The 24,313-nt window shown below is 45.0% G+C and overlaps 1 pseudogene; it reads right to left on the reverse strand.

The window, feature by feature from the left end:
• Nucleotides 1–23,916: 23,916 nt before the first annotated feature.
• LOC124616995 lies at nt 23,917–24,034 on the reverse strand (annotated as a pseudogene).
• Nucleotides 24,035–24,313: the final 279 nt, after the last annotated feature.

Here is a 24,313-nt window from a genome sequence, read left to right on the forward strand (position 1 = left end):
AAATTGAGGTGCCTGTGTGAGAAGCACGGCGAGGGCCTGTTGGTTGCTTCGTCCTTCTGGCAGCCACCGCAAGCGGATGTTAGGCCGGAATGTCTACAGTTTGTGGTGAGCATAGTGTGAACAAGTTCTCGGAGGACGTGCTCCCAGCCTGACTCTTAGCCTGTGTTATTTGTGGGTGCCGACCTCTTGTCTGTTACTGCTTCCGGGTGTACTGTAAGATTTCGCAGCAAAACTGTGTTTTTGTGGCATTCTGTATTTCTGGCTCAGCCTCCGCCTAGAAAGGGGAAAGATTTGGAATTCCTTAATGCTGTAATTAAAACATATATTAAAAAAATTGGTCTTTCAGAATAAGCGCCTGTTTCTTTGGGACACTGCAGTTCAAACAGGAGTGGCGTAATGTTAATGAGTGTTTGCTAATCGTCAAATGAAGTGTATTTAATGTCTTGCTGTTTTCTGGGGCACGCAACTGTGTTATTGAACTCATTTTGAAGTGTTCTGTTGGGTGAATGACTGCTCCCCACTTCAGTGTATTCTTTTGAGTAGTACTGTAAGGTTTTTTGGATATTTGTCAATGGGGTGTATTGATTCGATTTTGTTTTTCTCTCTCTTTTGAATTACGGTGAATTGTTTAGTTTACCTGGTTATAGGCTTAACTCGCGCTTCACGCACTAAATCAGCTGATATTGAAAGTTTTTTTTATTCCTGTTTAATGTCAGACAGATTCAAATGTAACTTCATTTATGTTATTTGAAATAAATGTTTTGGATTGACCTTAATGAATTATGTGCAATCGAAGTAAGGCACCCAGTCCTTCATTAGTGCTTAACAGTGGCGTGTGGTTCGGGTTGTGAGCCCCGTGCTCGGACCTCTTACGTATGAAGTAATACTTCCATACACTAATGAAGACCTAGATTACATAATCCTGTTTTTTCTATGCTCTCATATTCACAACCTTCTGTTGAATCCTACTTGGGGTAGATGTAGATCACGTAACAGACGAGTGCTGAAATAATTGGCAATTGAAATTCTCTAAGTTTTGGGCATGTGCTACTCACTTGACATGATTACATACTCGTTTTCCTACTGTCTGATCATGTTACAACAGCCAGCTGAATCTTCACACACACACACACACACACACACACACACACACATACACACACACAAGCGCACGCTCACAGATATACACACAAAAGATTTCAATTTTTGACTGTCACATTGATCAACATAGTTCATCAACTACACGAAAATTGTGTCAATCCACCGGTTCCGATCAAAGTTTTCGTGAAGTTTCCCTCGGTTATCACGCTATGCCAGAACCGGCGCCACGGGGTACCCGCGCGGTCTCAGGCGTTTGGTCACTGTTCACGCGGCTACCCTGTCGGGGTTTCGAGTCCTTTCTTGGGCATGGGTGTGTGTGTTGTCCTTAGCGTAAGTTAGTTTAGATTTGATTAAGAAGTGTGTAAGCTTAGGGACCTATGCAGCAGTTTGGTCCCATAAGATCTTACCACAAATTTCCAAATTTTTTCAGAACCGGAGAACCTCTCCAGATTATTTCCAATTGAAACCTCCCAGCCCCATTTCCAGCTGATGGGATATTGGACTCAAAAGAGCCAACTCATGCATCAGTCCAGCCATCTCTCATGAGTAGGGGAACAGGAGTATGTCTGGCATAAACGACCCAAACCCTAGAACATATTCATTGGTTAAATGCAAAATCTTTTATGCACTTTAGCCACGTGAAACGTGATGGTGGTGGTGATCAGCCACTAAGAGGCAGTCATTAAGGGCAGCCTCCTATTCCTCTAATAGTATTAGAGAGGAAGAGACCATATTGCTGCTGGCCGCTGTGGCCGTGCGGTTTTAGGCGCTTCAGTCCGGAACCGCGTGACTGCTACGGCCGCAGGTTCGAATCCTGCCTCGGGCATGGATGTGCGTGGTGTCCTTAGGTTAGTTAGGTTTAAGTAGTTCTAAGTTCTAGGGGACTGATGACCACCGATGTTAAGGCCCATAGTGATCAGAGCCATTTGAACCATGTTTAAACCATATTGCGTCACTTTCTCCATTAGTAAAGGGAAGTAAGAAGCTACTGTTCTGACACAGTTAAACTCTGGGCACAGTATCCACACTTCCAAATAGAAAGATGCAATAGGCACAAATCGAGAAAATATCAAAAAATGGTTCAAATGGCTCTAAGCACTATGGGACTTAACGTCTGAGGTCATCAGTCCCCTAGACTTAGAACTACTTAAACCTAACTAACCTACGGAAATCACATACATCCAAGCCCGAGGCAGGATTCGAACCTGCGACCGTAGCAGCAGCGCGGTTCCGGACTGAAGCGCCTAGAACCGCCTCAAGGAAGCAATCAAACAACAATTCGATCCGACGTTTACTACTGAAATTTATTTGATGAGGAGACCACACGCCAATCGAAATTTCGTAATTTTTTTATATTTATGTAGAGTGAAGTTCAGAACTCAAATAACCATTACCCGAAGCACTTCAATGCAACTCTCAAAAATTCTAGAGAAAATCGTCTCTGAAGTTTTCCGACCATCTTTAACACGGTCATTTTCCTACAAGTAGCGAGGCTAGACGTTGTGATAGTACACTCGCTGAACAACATGCTGTGAAGGGCAAAAGTGATTGACATACGTTACGCAACTCTTTCCTATTTCTTCTGGACACTGTGCCAGTAAAAGGTTTTTAACCGTAATCGGCTTGGTTGCCGCGCGGGATTAGCCGAGCGGTCTCAGGCGCTGCAGTCATGGACTGTGCGGCTGGTCCCGGCGGAGGTTCGAGTCCTCCCTCGGGCATGGGTGTGTGTGTTTGTCTTAGGATAATTTAGGTTAAGTAGTGTGTAAGCTTAGGGACTGATGACCTTAGCAGTTCAGCCCCATAAGATTTCACACACGTCTGAACATCATCACCGGCTTGGTTATAAATTGCACATATCCAGAAACCCTCTTTAGGCAGCTTATTGTGGAAAGATACTAGTTTATGACAATGGGCGGCGTGTAAACTTTATTCTTCATATGTTGCCTAAGACTTACAGTTTCTCAAGATGATCAATGTACGGCCGAAATTTGAGGTGGATGAAAGTGTTACTGTGATTATGCCCAGAAGAAGTAAATAAGAATTGCATAAAAGTGTCATCTCTCAATATTCTGGACATCATGTGCGACTTCCACGATAAGTTTGAGGAAGTATTTGATTATAAGCACGCTACAGTTTCATTTGGTGGTCTCGTCAATAACAGTTGACTAAATCCCCAAGTAAGGTAAATAAAAAAAGGTAGTTTCGAATCTATGAAACGTTGGTGCAGTTCACTATACAATGCTGTGAAATACTACGTTACTCGTTTTTCTTACATCACTGATCGTAATTCACTCCTTTTTGCCAGCTGCGAAAGCAGCTTGTTACTCGATGCCTGCTACACTAAATGTTACGTTACCAGTCTGTGGCACCGGGTTTCGAGACCAAGTCGATCTCAGAATTGTTCTGCCAGTTGTCGGTGCTTTCACCTTCGGTAATGATTTGTGATTGTGGAAAATGCAGAGCTGTACCGCGGTTCGTAGTCCATGTTAACTTGCAGATCCTCTGTAGCTGACTGGTTAAGTCAGTTCAATGGCTGGAGCAAGCCAAAGACGTACAACATGCATAGGACCATGCCTAGTAAAGCACTGTTGAGGTCAAACCAATATTCGCATTAATGAGGGCTTTACTTGTAGAAAGAAGTATAACTATGAGCAAACAAGTGATATAATACACTGCCTGCCAGATAAAATGAAGCACTCACAGTGGGAGGGGGAAAGGAATTGAAACACACAGTTTGAGAGGATATGTGATGTTAGTTTGAGAGGCACCCACATGCCTTGCTCATACTGTGGCATCAAGCAGTCAGGCCTGCAAGATGAGTGGTCTGCCAAGCGAGTGGATTTATTCATATTTCTCAATGACTGATTATGAGCTCTAGCACCCACAATTAAGCTACAAATTATTCTCCTGTTTGAATATTACGCAACGGAAACGGATAACGCATATCTGACTATTAGTAATTTACACAACTCTGATAGTTCACTACGCTCTGGAAATACCACATTTTCTTTCTTACCCAACGGCTTTGACCAACACGTGGCCATCGCACTGAATATGAATGGCGCACACATTATAAATTCTGGATATCATGACTACACACTACTCGAAGAACAAGGCCACCAATCTTATTCTTTTCACTATCCTTTTTTTTAATTCCGATAAATTCTGTTATTCTATTATTACATTTTTATACAATAATTACACATGAGAAACTCCGCCCAGTGGGCATGGCTTTACATTGGTGATTCCCTATCTTATGGTCTCGTAATTATCTAACGCTACAGTGCACTTTCTGGATAGGATTGTGGATCTTTAGCTATATCTCACACTTCGACTCTCACACCCATCATCACGAAAATTTACTCAAGACCGAGCGGTACAAAAAGGAACATGCATAACCCACTGCCTCTGAACCTATCTTGCCACTCTCCCATGCAAGCCTCACGTACTTAAATTGCATGAAATACATCACACTGGCAACATCACAAAGAATAGTCACAACGTTAGAATCACTTCACTTTCAGCTTTCCCACTTCAATTAGTATTCATCCCAGTTTCACACGACACTACCCCACTTCGTAACTTTTCTTTCCTACTACGAACTCTGGAGGATATATTCACGTCTTCCTGTGCAATGCAAGCCAAGTGGCGTTGCTGGATAGACGGCTGACTCACCTTGCTTCTCTCTCAGAGTATTAGAGTTTGAATCCAGCGTCACACGGAAACATAATGCGCAGAGTAATATTAAGAACATATTCGTCACACACGCTAGTCCTCAACTGATACCATGGACGAGTACTTCTCTTTATCTTTTGTCTCACACACAGATTGAGACTCACACAGTACTCACCACGTGGAAGTACTCGTCTCTAATTTCAAGTCCTGCACACGCCATTTCTTAAATATTTCCAACTTATGGTACACACGCCAGTAATTCAGCTTAACTTTAGCACTCGGAAATATTTCAACTTAGTAGTAGCACTCGCAAGTATTCCAACTTAGTACTAGCACTCGCAAGTATTTCATCTTATTGCTACACGTGGTATCACTGTGACCGTTGGTCACTTCCGAAGATTACTACGATCCCCTTAATATTACCTGCCTGACATTTAATTCTCACCCCAAAAGTTCCTGAAATAGAGAAACAATTATTTCAAACTACTCTTAAGTAGATTAAAACTGTGTGCCCGACCGAGACTCGAACTCGGGACCTATGCCTTTCGCGGGCAGGTGCTCTACCATCTGCGATACCGAAGCACGACTCACGCCCGGTACTCACAGCTTTACTTCTGCCACTATCTCGTCTCCTACCTTCCAAACTTTACAGAAGCTCTCCTGCGAACCTTGGTAGAGCACCTGCCCGCGAAAGGCATAGGTCCCGAGTTCGAGTCTCGGTCGGGCACACAGTTTTAATCTGCCAGGAAGTTTCAGATCAGCGCACACTCCGCTGCAGAGTGAAAATCTCATTCTGGAAACATCCCCCAGGCTGTGGCTAAGCCATGTCTCCGCTATATCCTTTCTTTCAGGAGTGCTAGTTGTGCCAGTTTCGCAGGAGAGCTTCTGTAAAGTTTGGAAGGTAGGAGACGAGATACTGGCAGAAGTAAAGCTGTGAGTACCGGGCGTGAGTCGTGCTTCGGTAGCTCAGATGGTAGAGCACCTGCCCGCGAAAGGCATAGGTCCCGAGTTCGAGTCTCGGTCGGGCACACAGTTTTAATCTGCCAGGAAGTTTCATATCAGCGCACACTCCGCTGCAGAGTGAAAATCTCATTCTGAATACTCTTAAGTATTTCACATGCATACCATTTTCTCCACTCCTTTGTCTTTACGGAGCACACCTAAGACAGGTCTTACCTTTTTTACGGACCTTGGGTCTTACCAACACAAGATCCAGCGCCAAAGTGCTGAAACATGGTCGTTCTTCAGGTCAGCTCGCACCTCCGTCGAGATGGGGGAGCACCTTGCTACCGTATTGGTCAGCCACATTTCAGGCGCTAAAAGATCAGGTAAATTTCATCTCTTTGGTTCCACCAAAGGTGACCAAAGGACCGTCTCAAAGATGATCATTTATTGCACAATCACTATCTGCGGTTAGCAGACGAACATACATTCATTCATTTCGCAGATCTCACCAAATTGGTTATAGGGATTTAATTTGTGGGAGTGCACATGTGATCGATGAAATAAATAAATAAAGTCCTTCTTTCCTACACTGGTATCCGGCTTCGGTGTATTAAGTGAAATTGAGTAATTATTACAAAAAATATGTTGTTCTGACAAGAATGTTGTACCTATTTTCAATGTCGGGCGGTACTGTACCCTTTCAAGTTGAGTAACTACAAAATGAGTCAAATTTAAAACAACTTGGTAATGTGAGCCCTGTTATCAGTATGGTGTTACACCCGTCTTGCTTCGATGCCTGCACTGATTCAGTTGGGAAGGATGCAGTAAGGCCACTGTATCCTCTCCTGAGGCAAGCTAGACCAGCTGTTGTAACTGCTCATTGACATCCCGGATATTAGCAGTGGGACGGAGTTGATGTCTGAGCTGGTCTCACACGTGGTCTACCGGGAACAGATGTGGGTATCTTGCCGGTCATGTGAGTACCCAAACATCACGTAGACAGTTCACAGCGACACATGCCACATGTGGACGAACATGGCTCTGCTAAAAAAACGGCAGTACGATGCTGTCACATGAGAGCTGACACATGAGGACGCAGAATATGCATGCAGTCACAGATCCCTCAATTAATACGAGCTGCGACCTGAAGATGTTCCTGATGGCTTCCCACACCATGACACTACGGGTAATACCGTTGTGCCTCTGTCGGCCGGGGTGGACGAGCGGTTCTAGGCGCTGCAGTCTGGAGTCGCGCGACTGCTACGGTCGCAGGTTCGAATCCTGCCTATGGCATGGATGTGTGTTATGTCCTTAGGTTTAAGTACTTCTAAGTTCTAGGGTACTGATGACCTCAGAAGTTAAGTCCCATAGAGCTCAGAGCCATTTGAACCATTTCGTTGTGCCTCTCCAAAACAGTGGAAGAATAGGGCCTCTTTTCAGTAATGTACTCTGATAGGAAGTTCTGACACAAACTCGACAAGTTACTAACGCAACTACATAGATCTGAAGATGATGCAGAGTGATCGAAACATGCCATGTATTTAAAAATGGACAACTGAGGGTAATTATGTCGGGTGTAGTGAAAATGGATTACGATGTGCCTGGTACACTATAAGCCGATCCTCCGTTGTGTTGGTCAGACGTGGTCAACTGGGACCTTGGCGATGAGTACGCACGCCCTCACGTCCCCATGCAGTGCCACATCGGGCCACTGTTACATCCGAATACCACACAAATCTGGAAACTGTACGACTGGACCAGCCAACTAAGTCTTTCAGACTCTGTCAGATGGTGATAATGCTGTCTCACACGAGTACGCGGCATTTCCATGTTCTTGCCACTGCCACGAATATTATTAACACAGTCTGGTGACCATTCTACATGCAACCGAGAATTGAAATTCAAATCAGTCACATACCCGCTGTTGATTTATACGTTTACGTAGTTACCTTAACGTCCAGGCATGTCTTCTGGGTGTTCCACTCATTGTGTATAGCAGATATAGTTCGTCTGGGCAACTAAATGTTCAAATGTGTGTGAATCTCTAAGGGACCAAATTGCACCTCGAACCGCGCAGCCACTCCGCGTGGCGGGTAACTAAAGCACACCACTGAAGAGACGAGCGGAAGTGTGTGTACTGGAGCTACAACCAGCAGCGGCAGGGTCCTTAACTCATATTCACTTTCTAAGTGTAGTTTTGGTAACATGGGTAGGAAGATGATTTTTTACAGGCATTCTCGATCAAGTTGGACCACGGATTTATTACCCACAAGAGAGCAAGCTGTAATTCCTTCGTTGTTGCCCGCTGATAACAGAGCAAGCAGCAAACATCAACTCTCTATAAACTGTTTATGCTTTTCTGAAGATGAAAGCGTATATTACGAAGCTTTGTTCCTTAACACTAAAACTACACTGGAAAATGCCGGAAATGTAAAAGCAAGGGAGCAAAAAGCAGTACTGTTAAAGCCGTAAATGAACGAGCAGAAAAACTGGATTCTGGAAATACAAGTTCACATTAGTACCCCGACATTCCAGCCACGTGGTATTCCTTGCCAGTTTTGATACCTTCGTATTACGGCATTCGGAAGAGCCAGAAAGGATTGTGACCCACGCATCTAGTTTCCGCTCCTAGGGGAGAAAACAACACACTCGTATAGGTACTCATATGTACATGTTGTAACTGGTGTAAGTACAGAGCCGGCCAGTGTGGCTGAGCGGTTCTAGGCGCTTCAGTCTGGAACCGCGCGACCGCTACGGTCGCAGGTTCGAATCCTGCTGTAATGTCCCCACAGCAAATACCCTCTACCACGCACCAGTTAATCATTTTCAATCAAACCATCCACATTCATTCACTTTGGAAAAGTTATCTGATCTGATTTTCTCGTAATATATGCGGCGACAGCTCGTCGACGCTAAAGTATTTTCTAGTGCGTTTATTCTTTGAAATAACAGAGATGCATATACTGTATGCATTCTCCATGGCTGTTAGAGTGGTAACTAGGACAGCTTCTGGAGTATCTGTTGAGGGATTGACGTGTTTCTGAGAGATACATATTCTGCTTTTCTTCTCGCTAAAGCGAGCCAATTAACATTTGTGCCGTTGGCGGTTTGTTTTGAAGAGAAAGAGATTGTAAAAGGAAAATAATTAAGCCGTGGAATCACCGGAGATCTGGACATGTAATGGAGATGGATTTAATACACCATTTCCTCCATAAATAAGGTTTGTGACTTTTTTGTTCTGGAGTGAATGAACGAATGAGTTTTTATCTGAATCATTTGTTGATCACGTTGGCCCTGTAATTAGTGGGGAAGTTTCAGCTGTGTCGAAGGGAGCCTGCAATCACTGAGTCTGTGTTAAATCGTCCAAAAAGGCTTCGTACACATCTGGAATTCGCAATCTTTCGTAAAAGGAACAAAATGTCCAAACGATTGATTCTCCCGACTGACTGCAGTATTTAAAAGTAATAATAAATGTAAAGATCTCTTACAGCAAGCCAGCCGCTGATTACCAAGACGAAGGACTCCGCCAAAGATTCTATTTGGCTGATTCTTTTTATCACGTAATGAAATCTTATATTAAAAACTATACACAGATAAAGGAGAGAAAGGGAAAGAGCGAATGAAAATAGAGATAATACTAATAATCCTCCATTAGTCTAATTTTTCGCCTGTCTTGTCACGGATCAGCCAAGAACTGGGAGGGCCTTACTCTACTGTATAGACTTATGTGTGAAGGTGAAGGGATCTTCAAGACAACAGATACATGTCTATACAAACAAGACATTACACAGAGATAGCGGCTAGCTGCATTGATCATCTATTCTTAGATTAAAGAGACGGCAACCTATTATCCGAACATTTGAAAATGTTAAACTGCCTCGGGCATGGATGTGTGTGATGTCCTTAGATTAGTTAGGTTTAAGTAGTTCTAAGTGGTAGGGGACTGATGACCTCATATGTTAAGTCCCACAGTGCTCAGAGCCATTTGAACAATTTTTTTTAAGTGCAGATATTTTTATATATGTTATCTTAATATGTACACACGTCAGTGTATTGTTTGTTTTCTCTCTGCGCCTAGAAGTCTTCATACCAACACGCCATATAATTTACAACCTGATGTTCACTGCATGATCATAGCTGCACCACTGACAAACGGCGGACAGTGTAGACTAACCGTTTTTCATCCACGCCTCCACACTTCATTACCTGACATCCTGCCCAGGAAAAAATAAGGGCTAGTCGTTTGTTCTTGCCACATGTTGTTGGAAATACTAGCCAACCTAAAAACATACGACTTGTAATACTTTAATTGTTAGTCTTCGAATGACGTAAATACTAACGAAATGTTGTTCACTATACAGTCCTCAGTCATCAAAAGCGGAGTCAAAACATGTACTGGGGCTTTTCACTGTCCACTGCGTTTCGCAAACGTTTCCAGCTGTTTAACATAAGCTATCACTTGACACCCGGTTACGCTTAGGTCTGATTGATATTGACACTGAACTTTGTTTTACAAGTTCTAAGGTTTCATCAGGTGATGGCAGTAGCAGAAACGACGCTATAAATAAAAACACACAGTAAATGACCTAGACGGTCTTACTGCATTCACAAAATATTCACACTGATCGCGAACCCATTCAGAACATTTAATTCCTTTAGCGTAAGGAGGGCTATGCGTGAAGCGTTCAGTGAATTCGAAAGTAAAATTCTATGTACCGACTTGACAGAAAATCCTAGGAAGTTCTGGTCTTATGTTAAATCAGTAAGTGGCTCGAAACAGCATATCCAGACACTCCGGGATGATGATGGCATTGAAACAGAGGATGACACGCGTAAAGCTGAAATACTAAACACCTTTTTCCAAAGCTGTTTCACAGAGGAAGACCGCACTGGAATTCCTTCTCTAAATCCTCGCACAAACGAAAAAATGGCTGACATCGAAATAAGTGTCCATGGAATAGAAAAGCAACTGGAATCACTCAATAGAGGAAAGTCCACTGGACCTGACGGGATACCAATTCGATTCTACACAGAGTACGCGGAAGAACTTGCCCCCCTTCTAACAGCCGTGTACCGCAAGTCTCTAGAGGAACGGAGGGTTCCAAATGATTGGAAAAGAGCACAGGTATTCCCAGTCTTCAAGAAGGGTCGTCGAGCAGTTGCGCAAAACTATAGACCTATATCTCTGACGTCGATCTGTTGTAGAATTTTAGAACATGTTTTCTGCTCGAGTATCATGTCGTTTCTGGAAACCCAGAATCTACTATGTAGGAATCAACATGGATTCCGGAAACAGCGATCGTGTGAGACCCAACTCGCTTTATTTGTTCATGAGACCCAGAAAATATTAGATACAGGCTCCCAGGTAGATGCTATTTTTCTTGACTTCCGGAAGGCGTTCGATACAGTTCCGCACTGTCGCCTGATAAACAAAGTAAGAGCCTACGGAATACCAGACCAGCTGTGTGGCTGGATTGAAGAGATTTAGCAAACAGAACACAGCATGTTGTTATCAATGGAGAGACGTCTACAGACGTTAAAGTAACCTCTGGCGTGCCACAGGGGAGTGTTATGGGACCATTGCTTTTCACAATATATATAAATGACCTAGTAGATAGTGTCGGAAGTTCCATGCGGCTTTTCGCGGATGATGCTGTAGTATACAGAGAAGTTGCAGCATTAGAAAATTGTAGCGAAATGCAGGAAGATCTGCAGCGGATAGGCACTTGGTGCAAGGAGTGGCAACTGTCCCTTAACATAGACAAATGTAATGTATTGAGAATACGTAGAAAGAAGGATCCTTTATTGTATGATTATATGATAGTGGAACAAACACTGGTAGCAGTTACTTCTGTAAAATATCTGGGAGTATGCGTGCGGAACTATTTGAAGTGGAATGATCATATAAAATGAATTGTTGGTAAGGTGGGTACCAGGTTGAGATTCATTGGGAGAGTGCTTAGAAAATGTAGTCCATCAACAAAGGAGGTGGCTTACAAAACTCTCGTTCGACCTATACTTGAGTATTGCTCATCAGTGTGGGATCCGTACCAGATCGATTTGACGGAGGAGATAGAGAAGATCCAAAGAAGAGCGGCGTGTTTCGTCACAGGGTTATTTGGTAACCGTGATAGCGTTACGGAGATGTTTAATAAACTCAAGTGGCAGACTCTGCAAGAGAGGCGCTCTGCATCGCGGTGTAGATTGCTCGCCAGGTTTCGAGAGGGTGCGTTTCTGTATGAGGTATCGAATATATTGCTTCCCCCTACTTATACCTCCCGAGGAGATCACGAATGTAAAATTAGAGAGATTAGAGCGCGCACGGAGGCTTTCAGACAGTCGTTCTTCCCGCGAAACATACGCGACTGGAACAGGAAAGGGAGGTAATGACAGTGGCACGTAAAATGCCCTCCGCCACACACCTTTGGGTGGCTTGCGGAGTATAAATGTAGATGTAGATGTAGAAATAAGTCCATCGATCAATGATAATTGACAAAGTTACCAAATGGTATTTCAGCGCTCTAAAATTAACTATTACTAATTTCTTGTACAGTTAACCCATCTGCATAAGCCCCATGTAACCTCCGTTGTCAGAAAGTAACTTCACTTGACCGAAAAGTCGTCGGTTTGTTAATCAGGTCGGAAATTCAGAAATGTATCACTCGACCACCTAGTAATTGGCGAAGAGCCATATCGTGTACAGTGTTTCACTTTACTCTTTCTACTGCTAACATCCGCGTTTTCTTCATGCACAATCGTCTCCAGTATTCGGAATACGGCGCCTGTGTGATCTTTAACCTCCTCCTAAAATACAGCCCACGGTGACAGCGTCCTTTACGTTTTGACACATAATACGTTGTCGGCAAACTTTACGACGGCTAAGAATGGGTTTCCTTGCAGGCACGAGGCCAGGCGGCGCACGTAAACTGTCCCGCGGTCACAGTTAATTAACTTCCTCTTATAAGCAATTAGGAGCGGCTGGAGGAACCGGAATACGTCAGGCGGTGGCTGCGAGAAGAGACGAGCAGCGTGCAGCTATGCCGGTCACGTGCTGGGCGTCTCCTGTACCAGCGTCCACCACCCGTCCTTTTTAGGCTCACTGCTCAGCCCGACCGGTAGAGGAACACAGAACAGAGTCGCCGGCCAAGAGACACGTGTCGCCGTCGCTCTGCGGTAGATCACTGCATTCCCACAGTAGAGACAACAGTCTTGTACACCGTCCGTAAACTGGGTGTCTGCCGGCCGGAGTGGCCGTGCGGTTCTAGGCGCTACAGCCTGGAACCGAGCGACCGCTACGGTCGCAGGTTCGAATCCTGCCTCGGGCATGGATGTATGTGGTGTCCTTAGGTTAGTTAGGTTTAATTAGTTCTAAGTTCTAGGCGACTGATGACCTCCGAAGTTCAAGTCGCATAGCGCTCAGAGCCAACCATTTGAACTGGGTGTCTACCCAGGTAATGTTGGCCGACATTCGTCTGAACCGTGCAGGAAAGTAAAGTGGTTTATTTCAAAGATCATCCTCATTTGGACCTATTGATGGCTTGTTTACGAGTTTGCAGCCGAGTTTACGATTCTCTAGGGTGAACATGAAGTTTTCTCTGATTACAAAAATTTATTTCTAAGGAGCTCTGCTTGATACGGCACTGCAGTTTCTTGCAAATGGCAGCTTAAGTCATGAAGTTTGTATAGATACATTTCTACATATGTTCTAACAGCATCTAATTTCTTTCTCTGTACCTCTCTCTGTCTCTATTTTTGTCTCTTGTTACGGATAGTGTAATGTACGAGGGGCGTTCAGTACGTAACGAAACAATTTTTTTCCGGAAGTAAGTTACTTTTATTCACAAAATTTTGTACATTCCTGCACGTTCAGAGACCGTGAATAGTTACAATTAAAAGAAAACAGCCCTCGGTCACTAATTTTTAACGAATGAACCGTGTTTTAACACTGCTAGGAGTGTCTTCCTCAGAATTTAAACTATAGAATGGTCTATAACTTTGTCACAGAATTATGACTAAAATCGTATGATACAAATTACACGCACTGAATTACCGTGAAAGATATTTAAGATAACCTGCACCACACAAGTAACGAGCAGCCCTTATTGGCTCGCCATCACAGTTTTTTTTATCTTAAATATCTTTGTGACTAATGCCCTTTTGGCATATTTATTATTTTATAAATGACATATAAGTACTGCCAGTCTTTCACGCTAATTTCGTACTCATAATTTGTATCATACATTTTTAGTCATAATTCTGTGACCATGTTATAGACCATTCTTTAGTTTAAATTCTGAGGAAGACACTCCTAGCAGTGTTAAAACCCGGTTAATTCGTTAAAAATTAGTGACCGAGGGCTGTTTTCTTTTAATTGTATTTTTATTCAGGTTCCCAGTACACCATTCCACTCCACGTTCTTTTGCTAAAAATCTCTGTTTTTCAACATAATCTCCACACAGTGCGACGGCCTTACCACCTTACTGGGAAGGTCTGTATACCCGCATGTTACCACTCTACTGGTGGACGTCGAACCCAGCATCGTGCTGCAACAGTAGTCTCCCTATCAGCCATGCACTGCTTCCTGCAGAGCGCATCCTCCATTGGGCCAAACAGATGGACGTCGAAAGGTATGAGATCGATGCTGCAGCTTGGATGAGGAAGAACAGCCCAATAGAGTTTGGTGAGCTTCTCTCGGGTAAGCAGGCCTTGCGTTGTCGTGTAGGAGAAGAAGTTCGTTTGCATCTTCGTGGCGATGAGCATGCTGAAGTCGTTTCTTCAATTTCGTGAGGTTAGCACAATACACTTCAGAGTTCTCAGAATGAGATTTTCACTCTGCAGCAGAGTGTGCACTGATATGAAACTTCCTTGCAGATGAAAACTGTGTGCCGGACCAAGACTCGAACTCGGGACCTTTGCCTTTCGCGGGTAAGTGCTCTACCATCTGAGCTACCCAAGCACGATCCACCCCCCGTCCTCACAGCAGGCGTCCCGAGTTCGACTCTCGGTCCGGCACACAATTTTAAGCTGCTAGGAAGTTTCAATTCAGAGTTGTTCGTTGCACCATGTAAGGTTCGTCTCTGTGCAAGCTACAAAAAATTTTGATTTAATGTTGCAAACTTATCAAAGAAATACACGCATTTACTCAGCTTACAGTGTGAGAATGTTATGACAGTTGTCAAACGAACGCATCTCGTCCTCAGTAAGTGAAATAATCCTAAACACAACAATGGTAAATTTTAACTAGACGTTTCTTTACAAAATTATTCCCACGACTATGTCATGATGTTGGCCAGTACTACGATAAATCATCCGATTCCGGTTCAAAGTTTGGTACTATTTAGGATGACACTCAAGTCTACGGAGGATGGTTAATATTGTGACAAGTTGAGCAAAGGATTACTCAAGATCACTCGAGTTTACAGTGGACGCAAGCTGGTGAACCAACAATTTTACTCCTTTGCACACAGTATTTATCTTAACTGCGATGAGCTGTCGTCTGCCGAGCTGCTCTCGCCCACTGAAATGCCTGTTAAATCTAATTAAGCCTTTGCTAATTTTTTTTCCGCTGAAATTGTCCCTATGTTTGAAACATGCACTCATCCCTAGTCTTGGAATATGGCGGTATGCACGTGCATGGCTGGAGCAGTGTGCATATTGAAATGCCCTCTCAGTCCTCGCAAGGACAATTAACTGACTGGGAGTTTCGTTTCTCCGCAGTGGGAGCTCAACGATGCTACAGCTAATATCTAGCCACAGTGAATGCAGTGTTCACACAAATTTCTCCTCTGCATCCTACAGAGCGTTATGCGCTCCATTCTGCACTTGACGCCAGTTCAGAGAAGATTCCACGAAAATTTCGCTCTCGTCTTTCTCATAGCCAAACTCTCTCCCCACCTGTGTTCTTTCGTTCATCACATCACGGCTGTTTTCGACCAATAGGAGCGTTCCTCCCTCTTATTTTGTGGAAACTCTCTCTACCAATCTCAAGGGCCCTACCATTGAACTGCATCGAAATCTCGGCACTTTACTCTTTCCGAGTTCGTTTCTGCCAATTAGACGTTTCGTGCCTGCTCACATGTGTACTATTCGCTGTTCGCGTGATCAACTGCATCACTGTTTTTTTTTTCGTATCCATTTGGAATTCGGAAACGCAGTTTTCTAAAGCTTCTTTCTGTCCTACTTCTGGTGGCCCATTACTCGCTCTGCAGTATGCGTCACCTGTAGGTCACTGACTCCCGCTGTGGGATGCCTCCCTAAGTGTTTTCCGTAGTACCTCCCGGGGTGCGGCCTCTGTGTCTGCCTGCGCTGGCTTCCACGCAAAACGTTTCCTCTCACTACCTGTTTCACCTTCTGCTCATTGACATGCATTATAGAGGAGTGGTGTGTTAGTACCATCGATTGAGTGTCATCCCTTTTGCATTACATACTTATAGGCAAATCTGCTCATTACTGCCGAAGTAAGTTAGGTGTCATATTCACCTTCCCGTTACGATGTATAAACTCTTACGTAAGTTGCGAAATTGACCTTCATTTATTCTGCCACCTTACAACCATGAAGGAGGAAGTCAAACAGTATAACCCCTTTAGAGTCCCAGAAGACCGTCACAATGACTTTGCCGGCTGGGGGTGCAGCTTTCAATTTTTTCTTCGGAGGAGAGATGGTATGACGTCACTCCATGAACTGTCGTTTCGTATCCAGTTCGAACTAATGAACTTACGTTTCATCACCTGTGACAATTTTCGATAAAAAGTGGGCACGACCACCCTCTTAACGCACATGCAATTCCGCACAGATGGTTTTCTGTTTGGCGGTGAGAAATCCACTGGGCACTCACCTCGATTGCCGCAACTGATGGACAAGTGTGCCATCAATACGAACAGAGACGTCCAGTTGAGCAGCGAGGAATCTGACTGTTATCTTTCGATCACCTCGAATGACAGTGTCCGCAAGTTCCAAGATTACAAAAGTCACAGATGTGTGTGGCCAGCCGGCACGGGGGATATCAGACAGGTTTGCGCCACCTTGTTGAGATGAATCTAGAATTGTATTAATACCTTCAGCTGCTAACGGGCGCTGATATATATCAACGGGGACAGGTGAAAATGTGTGCCCCGACCGGGACTCGAACCCGGGATCTCCTGTTTACATAGCAGACGCTCTATCCATCTGAGCCACCGAGGGCATAGAGGATAGCGCGACTCCAGGGACTATCTCGCCCACGCCTCCCGCGAGACCCACATTCACACCTTGTATGTCCACACACTATATTCGTAGTGTCCCACCCCAACACACTCATTACTCGTGGAAGACATTGTTACTAAGTTCCGTAAGAGTTCGGGGAATATGTATGCATCCGCATAGAAGAAGAAGGTCATGGCCGGTGTTGCCAGAACTATATACTTATATGGATATGTCCGAAAGAACAGACACCATATCCATGTAAGTATATTGTTGAGATGAGGACTGACACCTCGCCCGCCGACTCATTATGCTTACTTCGACATTTGGAGCTCTGCGTGGCATCTCAGTTAGAGAGATTTGAGAAATGAGTGTCATTTCAGTAAGATGGTGCACTGTCGAGGTCCAGTGAACCAGCCAGTCTGTGGATGGTTTTTAGGCGGTTTTCCATCTGCCACAGCGAATGCGGGCTGGTTCCCCTTATTCCGCCTCAGTTACACTATGTCGGTGATTGCTGCGCAAACAAGTTCCACATACGCTTGCACCACCATTACTCTACCACGCAAACATAGGGGTTACACGTGTCTGGTGTGAGACGTTCCCTGGGGGTCCACCGGCGGCTGAACCGCACAATAACCCTGGGTTCGGTGTGGGGCGGTGGAGGGGTGAAGTGGACTGCGGTAGTCGTTGTGGGGTTGTGGACCACTGCGGCTGTGGCGTGGACGGAGCCTCTCCGTCGTTTCTAGGTCACCGGTTAACATACAATACAATACAATACAAGATGGTGCACCGCCACACTGGAGATCCATTGCTTACCATTTCTTGGATGAGACCTTTCTGGACAGATGGATCGGTCAAGAAAGTCCAATATGCAGTCCAACATCATGGCCATCATGTTCACCAGACAAAGACTCTCTTCACTTTTTTGTGTTACAGGATGAAGCGTTCAGTTCAGCAGTTTCAGATGTGCACTCTTACGGCAGGAATACGAGATTCTGTAGAGGTGGTGATGGAAGACTTGTTGACAAAGAAATGGTGAAAAATTGGGTATGGCCTAGATGTTTTATGGGCAACAAACGGAGCACATGTCGAAATGCACCCACAAAAAACTTTATGAATGAAGCTACCATTTGCAAAACCGCAGGGCTGTGTCTAGCACAGTTGCTTTGAAATAAGTTTTTGTAATCAGGCGCTATGCTCACCACATGTTTTGCACACAAAATTCGACGACTGACAACAACTGTCTCCTTTTGCAGCCCTGAGCAGTGATCTGACGGCCACCACCTGCTTCCGGGAAAATCGTGATTGTGTGAAATAAATTAAGATGGCAAGAACTATGCCCCTTACGTGAGGTTATTAAAGATCACCGAACTCACGTCGAGCGAACAGTAGGGCTGAACAAAAATGACTGACAAGGCACAATGCATCTTGTAGAGGGTATAGTATGAACGTATTGGAACAATAAATGTTGGGTGATGGTTTTAAAGTAATTCACACGACGTGAAAACTTTGTGGAAACGCGTCGATTTACCAGAGGCTAGTTCATCCCAGGGAAGTATTCAGAGTTGACCGCAGCTGGTTGGCGGCACGCAGCTAGGGAGCGGCGAAGGGAAGCGACAATAGGCAGCTTAGGGCGGCTCAAAATCTGAGAAAGAGGTAATAGGGTGCGGCCTCCAGCTGCCATAAGATGAGTGACAGTGAGGGTGTGGTTTACCAAATGCTGGTGTACCGGGAAGCAGAGAACTTGTACACCTGTTGATAAATGTCCGTTATCCTGTTTTCAGTGAACATGCGAGAAAGTAGCGGAAAGCTACGGTGGAGTGGACAACAGAGCCCGAAATATGCATGTTCGTGACTATAGCAACTTCACGCCGAATTCATAGTCCGCAGAGTCTGAAATAAATCAGGTGAAGAGTGACAGAATGAAATACGCCGGCCTCTGATGGGAATGTAGGACCAAGGAATTTGAAGTACTCTCCTGGGAGTCAGAATTTCGGAAAAATTGGTGTTTTATGCAGATGCTAACCTTGATGGGTGGCCTGGGAGGAGCTAAATAGCAGAAGTTGAGAGTAAGGGAAATTTTGTGGCAATTTGTTCACTTCCCAGAGCAGGCATTGGTCGGCACTGGGAAGTGACGCATAATTAACGCGACTTGCACTGCAATTGGCTTAAGTGATTTTGCTGGAGGGGAAACCGAGGCGAAGAGCGGACTGGCAGAAGTCTCCGTGGGGGTCTTTCGTTCCCAGCTTGCCTAGAGTGTGGACGTGGCGTTCTTTACTCAGCTTGCCTGAGAGATAGTGAGCTTCTCTGCAGTTTAGGACTTAGCAAACGGAATGATTGAGCTTGGAGATAGAAAGTTTTCGTTCAGCTATGTACTGAACAAGATAGCTAGGAGTGAATAGACGAGTGCAGCCTTGCAGCACCACGAGGCTGCCGACGTCCGCACAACAACGCCGCCCTGCCATGCTGAATTCGGTGATATTGCGCCCGCCCCGGCTTGAATTAGGCCACTGATTAATTTGTTGGATAACGTTGGCAAAGTTTCCGTGAGGGTTTGATGGGCCTCGTATCATAGAATTCTTCTCGCACTTCACATTACGCGCGGGTCAGTCCATAGGAATTAATTTTGATTTATCACGCTTTACTCCACGTACAAGCAGTTTATTCTCACTGCCTGTTAGGAGAGGCATGTAATGTGAGGATTGAAGGTCGTGAGTTAAAATAAATTTGTGCTAATTGACTGCATCTGTTTTCAGTCAAATAGTTGAAATCCCAAGTCACTTTCTTAATTAATTTTATGTTGAACATTTGCATCTGGCGTTCAATAGCTGAATATAGCATCAATGCACACCCCTTTTTAATTAAAAGGGATCAATTCTGAATCAATTAATGTCAACACTGCCACCGCAGTTCAATCAGGAGTAACAGGGCCTTATTAGTTTCTTTTCGTTATCCGATATTGCGGCAGTTCTGCACTCTCTGTTGATCTGTTAGTCAATTAGCTGGGGTGAAGACACGCCAAAACCAGATAAGGGACGGGTGGGGTGTTACCAAATCTACAGTTAAGTGGCGGAAATTTCTTTCAGAATGTTCTACATGACCTTGGTTCCACACGAGGAAAAGTCGGTTTGTATTTGAGTAAGATTTTTCCCTATTTTTTGGAGTTTCTTGAGTCCCCGTGTCTCATTTACTGATTTGTTTCGAGTCTCGACGCCTGGATGGCCAGTATTTCCGACCCCGCTTGGCCAGTAAACTGGAAGCCGCGCTGGTTTAATTAGGCGGCAGGATATGGGCGCGCCTCTAGCCGGTAGCCAATAGCGGCAGCCAGTAGCCAGAAGCCAGTAGCCGGCAGTCGCAGGTGCGGCCGCGTCCCTATTTATAAAGATGAGCCGGCGCCGGCTGAATGGGCGGCGGGCACGCGCATACCGAGCAGGTAGGCGGCGACAGGAGGCCACAGCCGGCCGGCCCGAGAGTTAGGACGCCCACGCGCTCACGGCACGGCCGCTGGCTGGACACGCGGGCTGCCGGCGGGACGTAGGAAAGGCGCCTTACTGCCGCGCCGCCGACGCGTCCCACAGTCTCATTACGGAACGCTGTCACGCCCGTGAAATCCGGAGCAGTCTGGGCTGCTTTACTGTCCGCTTCCGCCCCTGGAACTTTAGTGGAGGCACATGGCTTCCTGATGCGGTAACAGAATCCACAGAGGGTCACACTTGTCGCAGTGGGTTCTTTTTTTTCCCAAGTCCTGTGACATGTTTAATGCGTCCCGCCACTACTTCCTCTCCTCTACGCCAGTCTCTTATCTGAACCAAGCCCTCACACCCAACGTCCTCAATTATTTGCTGTGTACTCCTATACTCCAACCTCAGTTTTCCCTTGCAATTTTTGCCATCTAGAGCTCCATACTGTATCACGAGGCTTCTCCTTGATGCCTTGACCACATCCCTTCCTCTGGTTCGTGTTTACCAGACTGTAGTGGCACAGTGTGCAATTATCGCTATGGAGAGGTGGGAGAGGCGTCCTTCTAGCTGGCAGTTTCCCCTTTTGTTGATCTCTCAAGTGCTTGTTGAATTAATCAAATATTTCTTGGATATCTGTCACCTCCATATTGATAAATTTATTTAAAGTTAATCCCCAGATTACTAGGGCTATTCCTTAGAAAATAGTGTCTCCCGCCAAGTATGAGGGCCTGGTGAGACATTTCGCACGATTTCATGCAGCCCATATAACAGAACTGTCACGTGTTTCCTTCTTCATGACAATTCTCGGCCGCATACTGCAGGATTAATGAAGACGCTCCTGCAGCTTTTCCGATGTGAACTGTTTGATCAACCACACTACACCCCGTAACTGGTTTCCCCCCGAGCTTCACCTCTGCTCACATGAACAGCTGGCTTTGAAGACAACGTTTTGGCACAGATAACAAGCTGTAAGCCAGCACACAGAATTGACGAAAAGCACAGGAGGCTGCCTTTTATGACGAGTAAGTTGCTGCAATGCTACGACAAATGTCTAACGTCGGAGGGGTGACCATGTAGGGAAGTAACTGGAAGGCGTAGCTAACTGCTGAAAATAAAAAAGGTTTTGCTTTTCACAGTGGTTTTCATGCCACGACCAATCAGACTTTGCTTTCCGAATAGCCCTCGTAGTAGCAGTCCTTGAAGTTGGTAAACATACTCTGTAAGCAGTCCACGACACGTCTAAGCTAGTCTAATGACCTCTGCATTTCTCTGTGGTTCACGTTTAGTACAGTAGAGCATGTAATTCTACGCATGACTTGGATACTCCATGCTCTACTACTATTTTACAATTTTATTAAATCAAAAAGCTATTTTTAGTCTTTTACTTGTAAAACATGCAACATGGAATGACAATAAATAAAATAGCCTCAGGCTGCAGTTATGGTGTTACAAGTTTAATTGGATGATCGATTTCGATACTTTCAGGTGACCAGGTGTTGCAGAGGTAGGTACCGGTAATTCGGTTGATAACCTGTGTGAGCTGGGAAATTAATATGTAACCGTCTATTAGATATATACAAAGATGAAGTTGAGGGTGAGGTGTAAAGTGTGCAAATACACTACTGGCTATTAAAATTGTTACACCACGAAGATGACATGCTACAGACGCAAAATTTAACAGACAGGAAGAAGATGCTGTGATATGCAAATGATTAGCTTTTCAGAGCATTCACACAAGGTTGGCGCCGGTGGTGACACCTACAACGTTCTGAAATGAGGAAAGTTTCCAACCGATTTCTCATGCACAAACAGCAGTTGACCGGCGTTGCCAGGTGAAACGTTTTGGGATGTCTCGTGTAAGGAGGAGAAATGCGTACCATCACGTTTCATAAAGCTCGGATTGTAGCCTATTGCGATTGGGGTTTATCGTATCGCGACATTGCTGCTCGCGTTGGTCGAGATCCAATGACTGTTAGCAGAATATGGAATCGGTGGGTTCAGTAGGGTAACACGGAACGCCGTGCTGGATCTCAACGGCCTCGTATCACTAGCAGTCGAGATGACAGGCATCTTATCCACATAGCTGTAACGGATCGTGCAGTCACTTCTCGATCCCTGAGTCAACAAATGGGGACGTTTGCAAGACAACAACCATCTACACGAACAGTTCGACGACGTTTGTAGCAGCATGGACTATCAGCACGGAGACCACGGCTGAGGTTACCCTTGACGCTGCATCACAGACAGGAGCGCCTGCGATGGTGTACTTGACGACGAACCTGGGTGCACGAATGGAAAAACGTAATTTTTTTCGGATGAGTCCAGGTTCTGTTTACAGCATCATGATGGTCGCATCCGATGTTTGGCGACATCGCAGTTAACGCACATTGAAAGCGTGTATTCGTCATCGCCATACTGGCGTATCCCCCGGCGTGATGGTTTGGGGTGCCATTGGTTACACGTCTCGGTCACCTCTTGTTTGCATTGACAGCACTTTGAACAGTGGACCTTACATTTAAGATGTGTTACGACCCGTGGTTCTACCCTTCATTCGATCCCTCCGAAACCCTACATTTCAGCAGGATAATGCACGACCGCATGTTGCAGGTCCTGTACGGGCTTTTCTGGATACAGAAAATGTTCGACTGCTGCCCTGGTCAGCACATTCTCCAGATCTCTCACCAATTGAAATCGTCTGGTCAATGGTGGCCGAGCAACTGGCTCGTCACAATACGCCATTCATTACTCTTGATGAACTGTGGTACCGTGTTGAAGCTGCATGGGCAGCTGTACCTGTACACGCCATCCAACAACCTCTGTTTGACTCAATGCCCAGGCGTATCAAGGCCGTTATTACGGTCAGAGGTGGTTATTCTGGGTACTGAATTCTCAGTATCTCTGCACTCAAATTGCGTGAAAATGTTATCACATGTCAGTTGTAGTATAATATATTTGTCCAATGAATACCCGTTTATCATCTTCGTTTCTTCTTGGTGTAGCAATTTTAATGGCCTGGAGTGTAGATCATGCAGTAAAATCTGTAACACCAGTACTGTAGCCTGAGGCTATTTTATTTATTTGTATTAGTATATGCGGCTGCATTTCCACCATCCGCTATCACGGGCAGTAAAGATCTGCAGTCTCGACTTTTCGAATATTTTAAGACGTAAATCCTCTTAAACCTAGAGATTATTTATGATGTAATAAATTATAGAGTCTATATATTCTGAACACGCTCAATTTCTCACATGTCATTGGACACATTTTAATTCCATCTGGCTTCTACCTTTACGATTTGAACGTTGTTTCTCTGCAGAGTAATGTAAGTTTTATACCGTATCTGTACTTATATAGCACTCCGTCTTCAGGTCACAAGTGGCCCAACGGGACCATCCGACCGCCGTGTCACCCTCAGATGAGGATGCGGATAGGAGGGTGGTGTGGTCAGCACACCGCTCTCCCAGCCGTTATGATGGTTTTCTTTGAACAGAGCTGCTACTATTCGGTCGAGTAGCTCCTCAATTGGCATCACGAAGCCTAGTGCACCCCGAAAAATGGCAACAGCGCATTTCGGCCCGGATGGTCACCCATCCAAGTGCCGGCAACGTCCGACAGCGCTTAACTTCGGTGATCTGACGGGAACCGGTGTATCCACTGTGGAAAGGCCGTTGCCTGTACTTATATAGGGTTCTCTAAAATTCCCCTTACAAACTTGTAGGACTTGTAGAGGGGACTGAGTAGACAATATTTTGAATTGGAACCCATGTCCGGAAAATTACCGTTCTTGTGCTACAGCGTTTTGAAAACATATTTGCTAAGTAAGTATGGGACAGGGTAGTACTAGTGACGGGTGCTTACGTCGGATCATATGATGTCATCTGACGTCGATACTACTCTCTGACCTGGTGCGAGCCTCATTCAGTATCCATGAGTCCTAGAGCAACATTATTGA

This window comes from Schistocerca americana, chromosome 5 (assembly GCF_021461395.2).
Source record: "Schistocerca americana isolate TAMUIC-IGC-003095 chromosome 5, iqSchAmer2.1, whole genome shotgun sequence".
Classification (NCBI taxonomy): Eukaryota; Metazoa; Arthropoda; class Insecta; order Orthoptera; family Acrididae; genus Schistocerca; species Schistocerca americana.